The following is an 18,665-nucleotide window of genomic DNA, read 5'->3' on the forward strand; positions in this document are numbered from 1 at the left end:
GTACAATAATTATACAGTACCACTGTTACCAGTCAAATTAAATCATTTAATCAAAATCCATCTTTGCAGTGCAGAGGTGACACAGAAGCGGCATTAATATATTTACGCTTAATTGCATAAATAAAGCTATGAGATTTTTTTAAAATCAATATTTAAATATGAAATGATTTCTAATTTTAATGTTTTAATTAAAGGGTAGGCTACTTTAAATACGAAACTAAAACCGCCAGTAGGCAGCGGCAAGTCACGGTCTTAATAAGTGAGTTGAGGGATTCATTCATTCAACCGATTTGTTCAAACGGCTGATTCATTCGGGAAAGGAGCAAGTGATTCCTTCAAAACGCGGATTTCAGTCAATAAATCAAATCGCTGTCTGTTGCGTTGAGACTCTGCTACGGTTTCATTTTGAAATTCTAGTCGGCGAAATAAAAGGAAAACAATATTGACAATATTGTGTCTAAAAAGTAACTCCCAATGTTAACTTATTGTTAATTTAACTATTGTATAACATCAATATCACAGTTGCAATTGTGCACGGGAAAACGGCACTCTTGCTGATCTGATATTCTAATATAAGAACATAATATGATATAAATATAAGACATAAACTAATTTGGGGACATAGCCTACCTATGAACCGCACACAGCAGTGAAAGGACGATAGACAAATGCGATGTCAGCTCACAGTGTATACAGTTAAAACATTGATTACAATATCATAATAGACAATACACATCGCACACCAAATATGCACATAAAGAATGAACTTGAAACTGAACTGACATTTACCAGCTTTCTCCTTCTCTCCTCTCTCGCGTGCAGGAGACAGACGTTATTCTGCCGCGATTCCCGCGAATGTGATGCGAATTGTCACGAGAACAAGCAAATCCACAAAGATAGAATAATAAATAAATAAAATACGCATACAACGATAGCAAGAAAAAAGTTTTCTAAAAATTATTTCACACTCCACATTTAGGGGGGCCACAAGGGGGGCGAAGCTTGTTGTCAAAAGGGGCACGCCCCCCCCCCCTGCTCTAGAACCGCCACTGATATAGATAGATAGATAGATAGATAGATAGATAGATAGATAGATAGATAGATAGTATTTTGATTTAATACTTGTACATTGTAAAATATGTACTTTAATTGTAAATCTGTAGAGTAAATCTGACTCTGACCACATGACTCCCACAGGAAAACCTCACTCTGCCTGCATTACACTGACAACTTCCTCTGATTCTTTCAGCTCTCACAGTGCAGTCCTCCACTTTAGATAGCATCTGCACAGTAATCCATGGCAGAAAACCAAGCAAACAGACATACAGATATGGGAGGAGTGCAAATAGACGTTTTTTCCCCTTTACTTAGCTTAAATAGTCAATATATAGTAGCCTACTGTAGGTTTACTCTGCATAATTCCCCTTCAGGTTCTATTTGTTTTCTTCTATTCCCATGTGTCAGTCAGAATATACTGTTAAACCGGGCAACGAAGCCCTTCATTTGGGATGTTTAAGTTATGTCCTCACCCATAAAGCACAAGCTGAAGATTTTCCTATGACCCTCCAGTGTGGTCAGATGTGGACAGCGCCCCCTTCAGCTCCCCAGTGTCCACTGCTATTCTGCATCTGCAGTTTTAGACAAACCTCACACATTCACACTGGGCTCCAAATGCCAGCGATGCCCAGTCAGCCTCTGCAAAAACAATGCAAGGAAGCAAGATAAATTGCCCTTGACACCTGTGCCTCTGTGTGACACCACAGTCAGCTCTCAAATAATGCAGAATTCAGCTGCTGTATCCTTCACATAATCCGAAATGGATTTACAGCACCATAAAATAATAAATATGGCAAATAAAACATGATTGGTAGTATTGTGCTTATGATGAAATCTAACACGATATGCACAGTATTTAAATCAATGCAGGGTGGCTGGGATATAGTTGACGTCATTATCATTAGCTGCATTCACAAGAAAAAGTGACGTAACCTGTAATCACGAACGTCCTCCGTAGCGCGAGCCCTCAGAGAGAGAGAGAGAGAGAGAGAGAGAGAGAGAGAGAGAGAGAGAGAGAGAGAGAGAGAGAGACCGCAGAACAGGAGGAACATAGTGAACAACTGTGAAGGACACTCGGTTAATCAAGAGAATGAGAAGAGGCGCTTATTACCTAACCTGCCATCCCAGAGTGTCTCCTAAGAGTTGTGACATGTGGTAGTCAAACAGAGATATCTCAAATAGTAAAGCTAAAAGTTCTGCAAAAACAACAAACCAACCAGACGGCGGCCATTAAATGAATGGATCGGTGAAGGAGACAACGTTGGGCCATTTTCATTACACATAAAATAATAATGATTAAATCTAATTAGTATTATTATTATTACTACTACTAGTAAAGCTACTAACTCTTTCCCCGCCATTAACGGAAATGTCTGTCTTTCCGTGTTTTCACTGTTATACAGTAGGGGGCGCTATTACACCTTTTCTGAAAGAGTACTCAATCTCCGGATCAAAACACAAGCGAAGAAGAAGCAGAAACAAGCGATATCATACAATGTAAGAAGATATGTAAAATAACGCGATCAGCAACATAAACAGCATACAAATCAAAACTGCTTAATGTTACTGAATTAAATGTCGACCCAGGACGAGCTATAGGACTGTGAAGCATTAGGGATGTTGATGGACTCGATCTACTACTATGTTTTGATCATAATTCTGAAAAATGCATGAAGATTTTTTGTTTCAAAGCAAAGGCTATGTTTATATATATGCAGTGGTTAAATTGGGCCGGGGCTCTCCGGGGCTCAGCCCCGGCACATAAAGGCAACTCCACGGCGTAGCTGCGCCGTCACTCCAACGGCGCCGTGGCTGTTTTATGGTTCTGCGTCAGGTTGAGTTGCATCGCGGTGCATCTGACCAATCACAGCCCTTGGGGTCTGCGTCGCCTCGACGCGTAATTAAAATTTTTTGAAGGTGCACGTCGCTACGGCGGAGGGGTTCGCGGCGACGCAGAGGGGTCTGCGGGGGTATGCCGTCGATTCGACGCAGAAGCATAAAACAGGCTTAAGCCTGTTCGTTTGCAGTCAGTTGCCTACTGGAAATTATGTCACATAAAATTGGATGAAGTGATGTTTTTGAAAACATATTTCTGACAATAAATGAAAGATTTTTGAAATGGCATGTCTATTTTGTCTCGGCGGAGCTGAGAACAATCGGAACACGGTCGTATTCTTGTTAGCTGCTTAATATCGTTGTCAGCCGACCATGATCGCGCACCGCACGCGCATCTAGGTGACACGGATAAATGTACGCAGCGATATACTATAATATTCCTGGGAGATCCATAGTTGCGCGGGGTGTGGAAGCGCGCAAAAGTTCCAGAAATGTACAAAAAGTGCCCTGGCCTTGAATGACAAGGTAAGGAAAATAAGACTAAATCAAAATTAAATAACCAAGACTAGGTTGACCATGTGATCTTTCTAAGGAGATGTTTTGAGCATTTTACTTCAGACACCGGATTATAAGCAAACTGCCAAGAGAACTGCTAGCTGGCTACTCAAAATAAACTAGCAATCTATTCAGTCAGCATATTTGTTTTTGATCTGTGTGAATTACAGAAATATAAGACTTGCTAGACCTACATTTAGCTACCAAGCAACCTTTACACAAGGATAGATTGATTTTATTTTTGTGACGTGTGCATATCTTGATGAGAAATGATGCAGAGTAGGATGTGTGTGTGTGTGTGTGTGTGTGTGTGTGTGTGTGTAGTAGTAGTAAAGAGAAAGAATGGGAGAAGGAAGTGTGTGTGAGGTGGACCTGGTCACCACAGACCCAAATCTTCTCAGCTGTTGCTACTGTCATATTCTGCACTGTCTCTTCATGTGGCACATTATGTTTGGCACATTGTATGGGTCACTATATCATAACAAGGTAATAAAATGTGTAATCAAGTGATGACTGATTAACAGTAATGTAAATGCTAAATGTCTAATACCTGTTGATACTATAACAATGCAAAGTATATACCTTGCAGTTTTTCAGATATCATGTAATACTCAATTTCTCCATTTCTTTGCACAAAACTCTCCAGAAAGTGCTATTTAATGGTTTATTTTCATGCCCCCGGACCCCCCTAGGGAGAGGAGAGCACCCCCACATAATAAATCCCAATTTAACCCCTGTATATATGTATGTATGTTCAGATATTTATACAACAAAATATTCTGGGGGCCATAATTTTTTTGTGAAAATTATCAGTTGGCTGGCAACTAAAAAAAAAAACGCTGGTGAAAGAGTTAAATATAAAAATCTAATAATAAATATTACATAAATGGTATAGCCTATTCTAATTTATAATAATATAGGCCTATTATAATTAAATGTAATTCATTACATTGCAATAATGGATGCAGGGTCTCGAGATGCATTTTACGAATTGCCAGACCAGTTCTGTGGAACTAATAATGTAAATGACATATTTGAGGTTTAAAACAATGATACTTTGCAGCACTATAAATGAGTTATAGTGGCCAAATGTTCATAAATGCAATCTTGCATTCAACCTTCGTTAATGTAAGCATTTTCAGCAAATCCCTGATGGCCTGCAGTGTCACCTCTTATCTCGGCCCCTAATGAACCTCGTTCTCCAGGGGTCCTGAGAGTAGGAGACCTCACGCCGTTTACACCAGAGGACAGAGAGTTCGAGCGAGGGAGGGCTGGGCTTCACTTTTATAAGGGTGGAACAAGGTCACACGGACACAATGAACAACTACAGCGCTGTGATACACTGTAATTAAACAATTAAACCGTGTGAGCAGAAATTGTTCTTTTGTGGCATGACTTATCTCCTATTCTCATGTGAAACTAATATCTAAGTCCCCAGGCATTATAGCACAGTTTGTACACCATATAACCAGGCTGTATATGCCAGAAAATGTGAGCTGTCTGCTATACGACCCGTTTGAAGTTAAGTGTCTAGATGATGATATTGTTCAGTGAAGCTTGAGAGCAGTAAAGCACAAAGTGGCTGTCACAACCTTTTCTGCAGGGTAGCATTAAAGACAGCATTTATGTTATTTAATTTAATTCAATGCCCATGCCATTTTATTAAAGGGTTTTGTGATAGCTAAAAGTTTTTCCTCACAGATTTTCGCACTCGGGGAAGGATATTGTATGATATCAGGCTCAAATATGTGTATATGTCAGTGCTTTATAACCACAAAAGCAAAATGTCCTTCGATACGTTAACGAAATTGAAAAGAACACATTTAAGAGGCACTGAGTCAATAACATGATGGAAAGTGAGTCACGTTTGAGGCGCGCTCCTCGAGTCTATTAGAGCGCTCGGCCCTGAGGTGTTCTGAATCACCAAACAGAACCGCAAAACAGTCTAGTAAGCAAAAGCCGCTGAGGGAGTGTTTGGGGAAAGTAATCCAGAATTTGTAAAACCCAGCCTTGCCATGCGTGTACCTAAAGGCAGATGACAAATACAACTGAAAAAATCAGGTCATTCCAGCAGAACATCGACTCTCATTTTGTCTATAACGATCGTTGAATGATGTTTAAGGTCAGACAGTTAGTTAACCCTTTAACGCATACCTTGTAAAGTGTAAAGTGTACACTTTTCTCATATTGAACCCTCCTATTGGAGAGGTGTGTAACAGTGTAAGTATTTTTTTTTCCTGCACAACAATAATTGAATCTTTGATGACTGAATAAGTGCAATTTACATTTATTCCACAAGGTGGCAGCGTCTGATACACAATGATGAAGAGAAGTTTCACTCATAGTTACCGCAGGCAGAAAACAAAAGAATAGGAAATATCACCAGCAAAACTTGAAATAGCTCAGTGATTTACAGCAGAGCAAGTACTGAATGCAGTCAAATATTAGAGTCACTGTCACTTGATCTGGTGAAGAAGCAGCCAGTGATCAGAATATTGATTTTGTAGATGTTGAAAAAGATAGTTTTGAGAATATGTTGAGTATGTATGAGGTGGTGAACATGAGCCAGATGCTGAATGGGAAATGAGCTCTGTCGAGAACAGTGATGATGGTATAAAACATCTGCTCAAACTGAACCTTCCAAGCACCAAAATGTAACAAAATATGCTTTATTTTATTCTTCTGTAATTGTTTCTCTAATATCAGGAGAGTTTTATATATATTATCACAACAGGTAGAGATCCATCCGTGTTAGATATAGAACCGGGTCGCTAAAGACCCAAATATGTAACAATGATTGGCGAAACATTCATGCATTTGGGTTAAACTGATAGCTAGTTTTAACTTGTTTGTGACTGAATCAACATCCCAGTACACTTTTTTAAAAACTTTTTTGTCTTGTTTTTCAGTAAAAATAACTTTCTTAAATCAAATATTTACTTAAGAAATAAACATGTTTTCAAATAATATATTCTAAATTATGAATTTATTATGAAGTAGATTTTTTTTTATCACATTTGTAAATGTTTTTTGTTTTGTTTTAAGCACTAAATAGTTTGAAACACAAGAAAAATAATTTGCGAATAGGATAGGAAAAATAACTAAATAATAAACACAATTCAATATTCTCTAACAATGAGAGTTTGTGACTATTAGGCCGCATGTCCTCCTAAAAGTTCAGTGATTCAAAATGACCACATACACTTTCCAAATTGACAGTCTAGGCTATAACCAAGTTATTATGTCTGTTCCAAAACCTAAAACTACCTTGCTGTCTAGTGAAACACATAGATCACACGTTTAGAAATGAAGGTGCGGCCACAATACGGTGGTTTTGTGAGCAAAACATTTCTTCGTTGGTTTCAAGTTGGTCACGAAAGTTTCAAAATTTCTTGTTTGGAAAGTGCTACAACACTGGCCAATTTTCACAGACGTTGACACGACTTACAGTATCTTCCAATAGAGTTAGCATGTTGCTAAGCTAATGATGCTACAAGCACATCAAAACATTACGGGAAGCGCACTAGCTAGACGGGATTCAAAATGTGTCGGCTGAATACCTAAGTTTGGATTGAAGACGAAAAACGTATCAAGCACAATGTTCTCTCACCTTTCCCCATTTCTAACAAACACGCTCACAGCATTCAAGCGTAGTCTTGCGGCTGTCAGAGCAGAAACGAAAGCTGCTGCTCTCCGTGTGTTTTTCTGTTGGCTCCCTGTGCGTTCATGTGTAAATTGCGTAAGCTTATTTTTGTCCATTAGATCGAAAGATCTGAAAAAGCCCATTCATTTACCAGCCCATAGATCATCCACTCAAAGAAATCAGGACAGAAGTGGTTAAAAGTGGACAAAAGAGACTGATTAAAACACCAGGTGTAAGCAGGGCCACTTATGCTGAAGCACACTTATGATGCCTAAAAATTTATAACACTTTACAATAAGGTCTCATTTGTTAACATTAGTTTATGTAACTGACTTGCACTAACAATGAGCAATACAATACCGGAAGACAATACAATGCTGAATAAAGTCGTAGTTTTGGTTATTTTTGGACCAAAATGTATTTCCGATGCTTCAAAACATTCTAACTAACCCACTGAGGTCACATGGACTACTTTGATGATGTCTTTATTTCCTTTCTGGACAAGGACAGTATACCGTACATAGATTTTCAATGGAGGGACAAAAAGCTCTCGGACTGAATCTAAAATATCTTAAACTGTGTTCTGAAGATGAACGGAGGTCTTACGGGCTTGGAACGACATGAGGGTGAGTCATTAATGACATTATTTTCATTTTTGGGTGAACTAACCCTTTAACTAAGATTAATAAATGCTGTTGAAGCATTGTTCATTCTTAGTTCACGTTAACAAATGAAGCCTTATTGTAAAGTGATACCGAAAATTCTCTTTGCGTTTTCATCTTATTCACTTATTTTACTCCATTCATTATGACGTCTCATGGAAACGTCGATATTTTAGAAACATCTAGTCAAAGCAGAGGGTAACTAATGAAGTTTATGCACTTGATATTTTGCCCCTTTTCGATTTTTGTTTTCACTATTAGGACAAGCAGGTCTTACTAGACAGAATTTTGTCCCGTCAGCTCTTATACGGCAGCTACTCTGTAAAGCAATTAAGCAATTGATCTGGAGAAGACTAATTTTGTGCTTACTGGCCTGTCGATAGCTCAAAGGGGAATGATTTAGTCATTATTATTATTTTTAGCCCCAGTTCCACAAGGGATCTTCTTTCCAACAGCTTGTTTCCGGGTTTATCTTACACACACGATCTACAGGAAATAAATGCTGGACGATTCTGCTGTTTATTGATAGTTTTGATGACGCAGGATATTCTAATTTAGGACCAAGTCCAATCAAAACCAGTCTAACCGGTCAAAAAAAGGCTCAAGTGACATTGTCGTAGAAGTAGGTTAAAGAAGATGCATTGGTCTTGTGAAGCAACAAGCTGACATCATGTTGTCATAATTTCATGATGTATGATGTATCCAGCTTTTAAAGCAGACATTTGCTTGAGTCCGAGAAGACGAATCTCTGCTTCAACATCCACTTCCTTCCGCCGTACTATCCATCATCAAAATCTGGACTCCTAAAACCTCCAGGGAGCTGCGTTTTGGAGGGTTATGCTGTCCGAAAGACTGAGAGGAGAGCAAACTTACTCTGACTTTGAGGAGGCCTGCATGGAAATCCAAATGACATGAATGTTGGAGGTTGAACTGTATAGGTTTTAAAAGGTTACACACTACAAAAATCTTTCAGCGAAAGTTTGACGGATAGGAACACACAAGAGAACAGGTCAGGTTGAAATCGAGTGGGAATATAGCAAATTGGATTTCCAAACTGAAGGCATGTTGACAGGAAGAGGAAAAGTTTTTCTTTTGCCTTTTTTCGTACAGACGACAACATTATCAAAACGATCCGCGAAAACGACTAAAACGCTGGATTATTTATGCCAGGCCAGTAGGTAGAGATGTCACTTTGTAATGAAACACTGCGCACGTAACATGACTGCCTATAATGTATGTCACAGTTTTCGCAAATTCGCATTTTTGTAGTTTACACGGAGACAATAACGGTTTTGTTTTCACAAACGTGCACGTTGAAACCTGTTTTCAAAAGTTTCAGGCCCCCAAAACGCTGTTGTCATGAAAAAAACAAAACAAAAAACATTTTGCTCGCTCTTTCGGAATATAAACACATAACACAGTGGTATTTCGCACAGATAATGTTGATGTATCATGTCATGAGAGCACCACTGAGTTTATTAAGACACAGACAAACAGAAGGGCTAATAAATTATATATTATACTGTTTTACTATGGTTGATGCGCTGGGCAGCCATCTTGGATTCTGAAGTGGGGGTTGTTGTGCTTTCCTGAGTTTTCCAGTTGCAACTCCGACTTTAGGGGGCGTTCCAATTAAAAGTTGCTACTGGGAACGAGGAGTCTCCCATATCCGAGTACAAATGGAACACACCAATACTTCCCATTGTGCACCAAAAGCAGTACGTCATAAGTATATGACCAAGTATGATCGTAATCATTTGGGTTAAAAACACAAATATCTGGTTTTAATCAGGGTTATTGTCTTTAACTAAAACTACTAAACCATGAATAAAACTAAAATAAATTGCATATTAGATGACAAACTCGAAAATGGGAAATGAAGATTACAAATTTTCAGCTGAATTAATTAGAAGTTTAAGCACAAAAAGGACTGTCCAGAAATAAAATTAAAACTGAAACAGAACTAAAACTAACACTGAAATAAAAAAAACTAAATAAAAGAGAAAAAGCACAAACTATACTTTAATTAAAATGAAAATATAAAAATAAAAGCTTTAAAAAAATATATTAATAAAACTGCAATACATACTATATAAAACATGGTGTTCAGAGTTAAACACAGTGTTAGCTAGAGACTCAAAATCATCACCCTACAGAGTGTGAACGCTACATTAATAAAGCTCTTTTAATTAGCCTTGTGAGCTTGAGGCCAAAACATTTGAACGTACTTTGTTCAGATCATATCCTCCAACCAATAATAATCCTTCAGAGATACTGTTCACTTCACACTGGCTTCAAGGCAGCCTGGGATATCTGGGTAAACACAATAGCTATTCCTAAATGATAAGGAGATGAGAATAAATGAATGTTACTGTGATATGGTGGTAAATATTGAATTTCCATGCTGCTTGAAGCTAGTTAGTTCTGGTGCTGGTTTTGAAGCAGGAAAACTGAGCTGGTCAACCAGTTTGCACTTTCTGGTGAAGATGCCAGGTTGAAGCTGAAGGGGGCGCCACATGAAAGGGGGCACTAAAATCATATTTTTGCATGCTGTAAAACCTGAATATAACCAGAAGAAAAAACAATAATAACACAAAACTATATTTTTAAATGAGTTTGTATGGTCAACATACATAAATATCATCCTCACATCCCAACTAGATTCCTGTAGCTTATTCTGCAACAAAGTGAAAGCTCATTTAAATTCTTGCAGCTTTCTGTTCTGCAGACATCGAAGAAAGTGTGCCGACTTTAGTCCATCCATATGCAATAAGTTCTGAATATTTAAAAAAACATAACACTGATAAACGAAGCAGAATGTACAATTGTGCTCAAGGGATTTGATGGCAAACTTTAAGACAGTACCCTGGCTATTTGCATTTTTAGAAAAACTTTTTTTAAAACTACTATAAGACACTAACTATAACACATGATTTCATGAACTTTTAAATCAGTGCATACATATACTGGACTACAAATAATCCAGCAGGAAGGGAATAATATAATCAAACATTAGTTTGATGTAATATTAATATTGTATTATTTATATATTTTATTTTGGATTATAATATTATTATAGTTATTTTTTACATTGCATTCAGACATGAACATATTAGGAATCATACACATTTTTTACTAATATAAACCATACAAAACAATAAACATATATTATATAATATTATACAATATTATATTTAGTGCTGTCAAATCGATTAATCACATCTAACATAAAGGTTTTTTTGTGTGTGTGTGTGTGTGTGTATATATATATATGTATATATATATATATATATATGTATACAAACCTTTATGTTTGATGCGATTAACACACGTGTGTGTCTGTATAATATTACCAAAATTTTATGTTAATGTGTTGATTATGATTTAACAGCACTAAATATATTATATTACATTATACTATATTATATATGTGTGTATGTGTGTGCAAATAAAAATATATAAATAATACTATAACACTTCCTATTAATATGACATTAAACTAATATTAAACTAATGTATACATACAAGTTTTGGATCGATATATGATATAATATTATATGGGGTGGTGATGGCGAAGTGGATAAGACGCATGCCTTTGGTGTGAGAGACCCGGGTTCGAATCCACTGTGAGATACCAATGTGTCCCTGAGCAAGACACTTAACCCTTAGTTGCTCCAGAGGCGTGCGACCTCTGACATATAGCAATTGTAAGTCGCTTTGGATAAAAGCGTCAGCTAAATGAATACATGTAAATGTAAGTCTCTTCTGCTCACCAAGGCTGCATTTATTTGATTAATAATAACTGTTTTCAATTTGAATATATTTTATAATGTAATTTATTCCTGTGAACAAAGCTGAACTTTCAGCATCATTACTCCAGTCCTCAGTGTCACATGATCCTTCAGAAATCATAATATGTGGATTTGATGCAACAAAATCTTTATATTTCATGAAATGCTGTTCTTTTGAACTTTCTATTCATCAAAGAATCCTGAAATAAAAATGTAAATAACTGTTTTCAACACTGATAATAATCAGAAATGTTTCTTGAGCAGCAAATCATCATATTATACTGATTTCTGAAGGATCATGTGACACTGAATACTGGAGTAATGATGCTGAAAATTCAGCTTTGATCACAGGAATAAATTACAATATACTATATATTCACAAAGAAAAATATTACTGTTTTTTTTTTGTTGTTGAAAACTTTTGAATGGTAGTGTGTGTGTGTGTGTGTGTGAGAGAGAGAGAGAGAGAGAGAGAGAGAGAGAGAGAGAGAGAGAGAGAGAGAGAGAGAGAGAGAGAGAGAGAGAGAGAGAGAGAGAGAGAGAGAGAGAGAGAGAGAGAGTGAGAGTGTGTGTGTGTGTGTGTGTGTGTGTGTGTGTGTGTGTGTGTGTGTGTGTGTGTGTGTGTGTGTGTGTGTGTGTGTGTGTGTGTGTGTGTGTGTGTGTGTGTGTGTGTGTGTTAATTCTAATTTTATACATTATATTGAGAAAATTTTACATGTTTCTAATTTGATATATATTTTTTTATATTCAGTGTTTAAAGGCCACCTAAATTGCCTACAGGTTTGGGCTGATTGTGTTTCTATTGCACTTGTGGGTGTATTTGTTGTTGTTTTTATGGGGGTTAAAGTTTGTGTTTTCTACCCCCCAAAGGGCCCCTGCCAGCATCCAAAACACATCAAGCTGCTCTTTTCAACAGCAGCCTCTAAATCACTCAACACATTTATCCTCTTTTCAAATGTCTCATGCTGTTAATAAAGTAAGGAGGGATTTTACAATGTCTTGTTTGACGCAAACTCTCAGTGCCATTAAGAGGACTGCGATTAAGCGCTGAGGGAAGTCAATTATCAAATATGGCGGATTGAGGCACTCCTATTGGTCGTCAGTGAGGGGGCAGTTGGGCGTAAGAGCGCAGAGGTGAAGGAAGAGAAATCAGCTGGGAGCTAATCTACCGCACTGCGCAAAAATACACAATCCAATAAATCTCTTCCTCTTCGCGAATCAATTCCATGGATTCCTACGTGTTTCCCAGGGAAGGATTATGTTTAAGAGAAGGTAGAGATGTTTCAGTCTCCATCCAGATGAAGTAAGGAGAAAGTAGAGATGGCAATCCAAGTGATTGTGTGTGTTGTGTGTGCCCAAGCGGTTGGGTTACATTAGTCACCAGAGGTGAACACAGAGTGAGTCATTCCTCAAAGAGTGACAGGTGCATCAAAATATGTCACTTCCTGTCCACATCCCATTCCAAGAAAAGGCCTCCTGTCATGTCCTTACTCACAAATTACACAATAAAGTGCTTAAAAACACTTCGTACCATACATCATCTGGAATTTCAGGTTGGAAAACGGATTTCTAGGATCGAATCGACCTGAAGCAATTACACGGAACACGACGACAATCACTTTAAGTTGTTTTCTTCAGTCCCATAAACTTGAATGATGTTTTCCTGTTAGGCCATGAATGTGCTTCATATGAACATCCATCGGAGTGACAGTAAAGGACAACCTTGCCTTTTCTGGAATGACACACGTGGAAAACATAAAAAGGCCTGATGTCACATAAAAATATGTGATGAAGAAAATCTCACTGACATTGAAGTCATGTCTAGAGACCAGATCATGACAAAGACTTGAGAGTGGGCTCTTTTAACTTGAGCCAATAAGAAATCACCTAGGGCTGCCACACAGAACACCTTAAAAACTAACCAGAACACCCTAGCAACCACATAGCAACATATTAGCAACCACCACCCATAACTCCCTAGTAACCAGCTAGCAACAGCCTAACAACCACCCAGTACACACTAACAACAAGCTAGACACCCTAGCAAGTAGTAACACAGAACACCTTAAAACTAACCAAACACCCTAGCAACCACATAGCAACATCTTAGCAACAACCACCCATAACTCCCTAGTAACCAGCTAGCAACACCCTAGCAACCACCCAGAACACCCAAACAACCAACTAGAAACACCCTAGCAAGTAGGAACCACCCAGAACACCTTAAAAACTAACCAGAACACCCTAGCAACCACGAAAACTTCTTAGAAACCACCACACATAACTCCCTAGTAACCAGCTAGCAACACCCTAGCAACCACCCAGAACACACTAACAACCTGCTTGAAACACCCTAGCAAGTAGTAACCACACAGAACACCTTAAAAACTAGCCAGAACACACTAGCAACCACATAGCAACATCTTAGCAACCACCACCCATAACTCCCTAGTAACCATCTAGCAACACCCTAGCAACACCCTAGCAACCACCCAGAACACCCAAACAACCAACTAGAAACACCCTTGCAAGTAGTAACACAATAACAACCAGCTAGAAAAACCCTAGCAAGTAGTAAAGATCCAGAAAACCTTAAAAACTAGCCAGAAAACCCTAGCAACCACATAGCAACATATTAGCAACCACCCACCCAGACTCACTAGTAACCAGCTAGCCACACCCTAGCAACCCCCCAGAACACCCTAACAACCAAATAGAAACAACCAAGCAAGTAGTAAATCACCTAGAAAACCGTAAAAACTAGCCAGAAAACCCTAGCAACCACATAGCAACATCTTAGCAACCACCCACCCAGACTCACTAGTAACCAGCTAGCAACACCATAGCAACCACCCAGAACACCCTAACAAACAGCTAGAAACACCCTAGCAAGTAATAACCACACAGAACACCTTAAAAACTAGCCAGAACACACTAGCAACCACATAGCAACATCTTAGCAACCACCACCCATAACTCCCTAGTAACCAGCTAGCAACACCCTAGCAACCACCCAGAACACCCAAACAACCAACTAGAAACACCCTAGCAAGTAGTAACCACCCAGAACACCTTAAAAACTAACCAGAACACCCTAGCAACCACATAGCAATATCTTAGCAACCAGCCACTCAGAACTCCCTAGTAACCACCCAGAGCACCCTAACAACCAGCTAAAAATGCCCTAGCAAGTAGTAACCACCCAGAACACCTTAAAAACCACCCAGAACACCCTAGCAAACACATAGCAACATCTTAGCAACCAGCCACCCAGAACTCCCTAGCAACCACCCAGAGCACCCTAACAACCAGCTAGAAACACCCTAGCAAGTAGTAACCACCCAGAACACCTTAACAACCACCCAGAACACCCTAGCAAACACATAGCAACATCTTAGCAACAACCCTCCCAGAAATCCCAAGTAACCATCTAGCAACACCCTAGCAACTCCCCAGAACACCCCAACAACCAACTCGAAACGCCCTAGCAAGTAGTAACCACCCAGAACACCTTAAAACCACCCAGAACACCCAAGCAAACACATAGCAACATCTTAGCAACAACCCACCCAGAAATTCAAAGTGACCATCTAGCAACACCCTAGCAACCCCCAGAACACCCCAACAACCAACTCGAAACACCCTAGCAAGTAGTAACCACCCAGAACACCTTAAAAACCAACCAAAACACCCTAGCAACCACATAGCAACATCTTAGCAACTATCAACCCAGAACTCCTAAGTAACCAGCTAGCAACACCCTAGCAACCACCCAGAACACCCAAACAACTAATTCGACACAACCTGGCAAGTAGTAACCATCCAGAAAACCTTAAAAACTAGCCAGAAAACCCTAGGAATCACATAGCAACATCTTAGCAACCACCCAACCAGACTCACTAGTAACCAGCTTGCAACACCCTAGCAACCACCCAGAACACCCTAACAAACAGCTAGAAACACCTAAGTAGTAACCAACCAGAATACCATAAAAACTAGCCTGGACACTGTAGAGATACTAGCAATTACCCAGAACACTCAAGCAACTCCAATATCACCCTAACAACCAGCAAGAAAACTGTATAGGAACAATTACCCAGAACACCCTAGCAATCACATAGCAACATCGTAGCAACCACCCACCTAGAACTCCCTAGCAACCAGGTAGCAACAGCTCAGCAATCATCTAGAAGGCCCTACCAACCACCCAGAACACCCTAGCAAGCAGCTAGATCATAGAGGTAGGAGCAACGCATATCCTAATATTCTCCCTGTATGACAGCGTGCAGTGTTCTTTCAAAGGGACCGCTTGATATGGCATGAAAGAAGAAGCTCTGTTATGTAACTTGCTTCAACAAGGTGAGACTAATGCTTTTGTATAGGTCAGCATCCCTCTGAGAGCAGCTTGAGCAGTGAGGTCACCGTCACACAGTAAAACTCTGCCCTCTTCAGGACGACTCCATTCACACACACAAATCAGCTTTAGAGGGTGCAGAAAGGTCATTCCCTCATCAAAGCATCATAAACACAGCTGTGCTTTTATTACGCTATGTTGTAATTTATGAAAAGATTGGTTATGTAGGTTATTACTGAATTCAACAAAAAAAAATACAGCAGAAAAATAAGCTTGAAACAAGAGATTGTGAAGAGAAATGAGTTTTACCTTGAGGCAAATGCTTCCGCACACCCTATATGTCCTTCAATAAGGCAAACTGCCTAGGAACGCACTGGGCAGGATCAAAAAAGGAGGGGAAAAATCAAATAGCGTTCAACATGAGCAGGAGTGTGTTTTTGAGTGTGCAGTCTGTAACCCACGGGTTTGCCTGGATGAGGAGACGCTATATGGTCTCAGCAGCATATGGTGTCTCAGCGGGAGCTTCATGCAGATCTCACACATGAAACACAACACAAACGAGCCCAGCCCGACACACACCCACACACAGACTAAAGTAAAGGCTAAAATGACAAAATATCAAATAAACACAAAGATTAAGAAAGTAGTGAATGAAATAAACGTGGCCATGGCTAAAGTCCCACAGATTTTAGGCCATAAACACACACAACAACACACACACACACACACACGCATCACGCACGCACGCACACACACACACACACTCCTCAGGCGAAATTATAGTGTACCAAATGATGAATTCTGGGGTGATTTCAGTCCAAATGCTTGTCTCCATGTTCATGCCAGTACTTTTGTTAGTGGCTGTGGACCAGTTTAGGTTTTAAAATGACAATATCTAAGATACAGCTTAATGTTAGGTAACATAGTATATACAATTGCTAAAATCAAATGCACATGTATTTAAATTTGAATTGTACTTGAATAATCAAACTATTAATATAATTTTTTTTTTTACATTTACGTAAAATTCAAATAAATATATATTTTTAAATAATTTATTTTTAAAGTTTTTTTTACCATGCAGATATCACTGAAATATTATTACATTCTTTTTTAATAAATAATTAAACATTTATTATAATTAAATAATTTATTATTATGCTTTGTCCCTTTACTTTATAATATAATATAATTAGTATTATATAAATTAGCATATATATATATATATATAAATATATATATATATACACACACACATACAGTATATAACATTTAAATGCTTTAATATTATATTGAATATATATTAACATATAACATATACATATATATTAATATACAAAATTTCAATATTCATTAATTTAAATTATTATTTTTATATAATATAATACATATTACATATACATATTACTATACAACATTTACAACAAATATTTAAATTAATTTATATATATATATATATATATATATATATAAATGTATGCTGATTTATATAATAAGATAATATAAGATAATACAGCATATTATCCATCATTTTGCAAGCACTATGAGAATAATTAATTTCTTTGTAATTGTTCATAAAACCATGCTGACGGTATACATTGTCCGATTGAATTGAATATAAATTGGTAAAACAAAAATATTTATGCACAATTTACTGAGAAATGATTTTGCTCATGTTTCATGAATAAGGTCCATTGACATCAGACGTGATCATTTACACAAAGACAACCATGTTCAATTAAAATGAGAGAAAAGAAGGAAAGAGAAGCACTCGTATATGGCGGGAAAGCATCGCTCAGTGTGAGCGTTTGTGTCTGAGATCTCCAGGGGGCTTTAATACCACTCAGCTGAGGAAGCAGAATCCCTTCCATTAGACCAAATTAACAACAACACGGGCTGGTGGGAGGTCAGCAGTAAATGTTTAACTGAACGCTCACCAAAATACTCATCAAGTGAAACTGGTGTTACAGTGACGTACCTGGTACCTCACCCACTAGACACAGACTTTAAACAATATACCTGAGAAGTTAAAAAAGGAACATCTAAGAGATTCATTTACGTTTGAATCTAATCTGTCAATGCTCAGTTCTGACTGCTCATCAATAACAGATCAATAGCATGAGTCATTTGGCCACACGCCAGAGATTTGAGATTGATTTGTGCGCACGCTGTAGTAAAAATTCAAGCCCACAAGCTTGATTTGAATTTTTTTTTTTTTTGTGGACCAATCTACACTTGCAAAGCGCTCACAACTGAGCCACGGAGACGTGTTGATGACTGTAACCCATCTGATTTTCTGCCCTTAAACTGGGCCTGGATTACACATTCCTTCAGCCATGAATCCAGCATGGATGCCGATATCATCACTGGGATTTACATCTGAGCTCTTAAGTTTATCACAGAGAGCAATGTGGGAAACTGACGAGGACGGGCATTCATAAAACAGTGTTATTTAGTATTACATAATAGTATATACTTTTATAGTTTTTGTTAATATGTTGAATTAGATTTTATTTTTATATTTTCTGCTTTAGCAATTTGAGTGTTTTATATGTAGCCTATGTATATATATAGTTCCCTATCAGTCGATCACTCTCGGCGTACATAGTGACCGACGAATAGAAATCTCGCTAGAGAGGTCAATCTACTTCGAGTGAAACTAAACGAGCCAATCTACACTGGCGTGCAATCATTTGCATCAGGTGTTCAGCCACGCATTGCGGGTATATAATGAGTAGCAGGTGCGATTGCACTTCAGCTTTTTGCTT

General features: G+C 38.2%; 1 protein-coding gene across 20 annotated transcripts in view; it reads right to left on the reverse strand.

Annotated features, from left to right (window-relative positions):
• tjp1b (tight junction protein 1b) overlaps positions 1 to 18,665 on the reverse strand; it is a 149,616-nt gene that overhangs the window by 80,070 nt on the left and 50,881 nt on the right. The gene's annotated exons all lie outside the window — the stretch shown is intronic.

The sequence above is a fragment of the Siphateles boraxobius genome, unplaced genomic scaffold, assembly GCF_051911475.1.
Source record: "Siphateles boraxobius isolate OS27281-9 unplaced genomic scaffold, OSU_SipBor_1 65, whole genome shotgun sequence".
Lineage (NCBI taxonomy): Eukaryota > Metazoa > Chordata > Actinopteri > Cypriniformes > Leuciscidae > Siphateles > Siphateles boraxobius.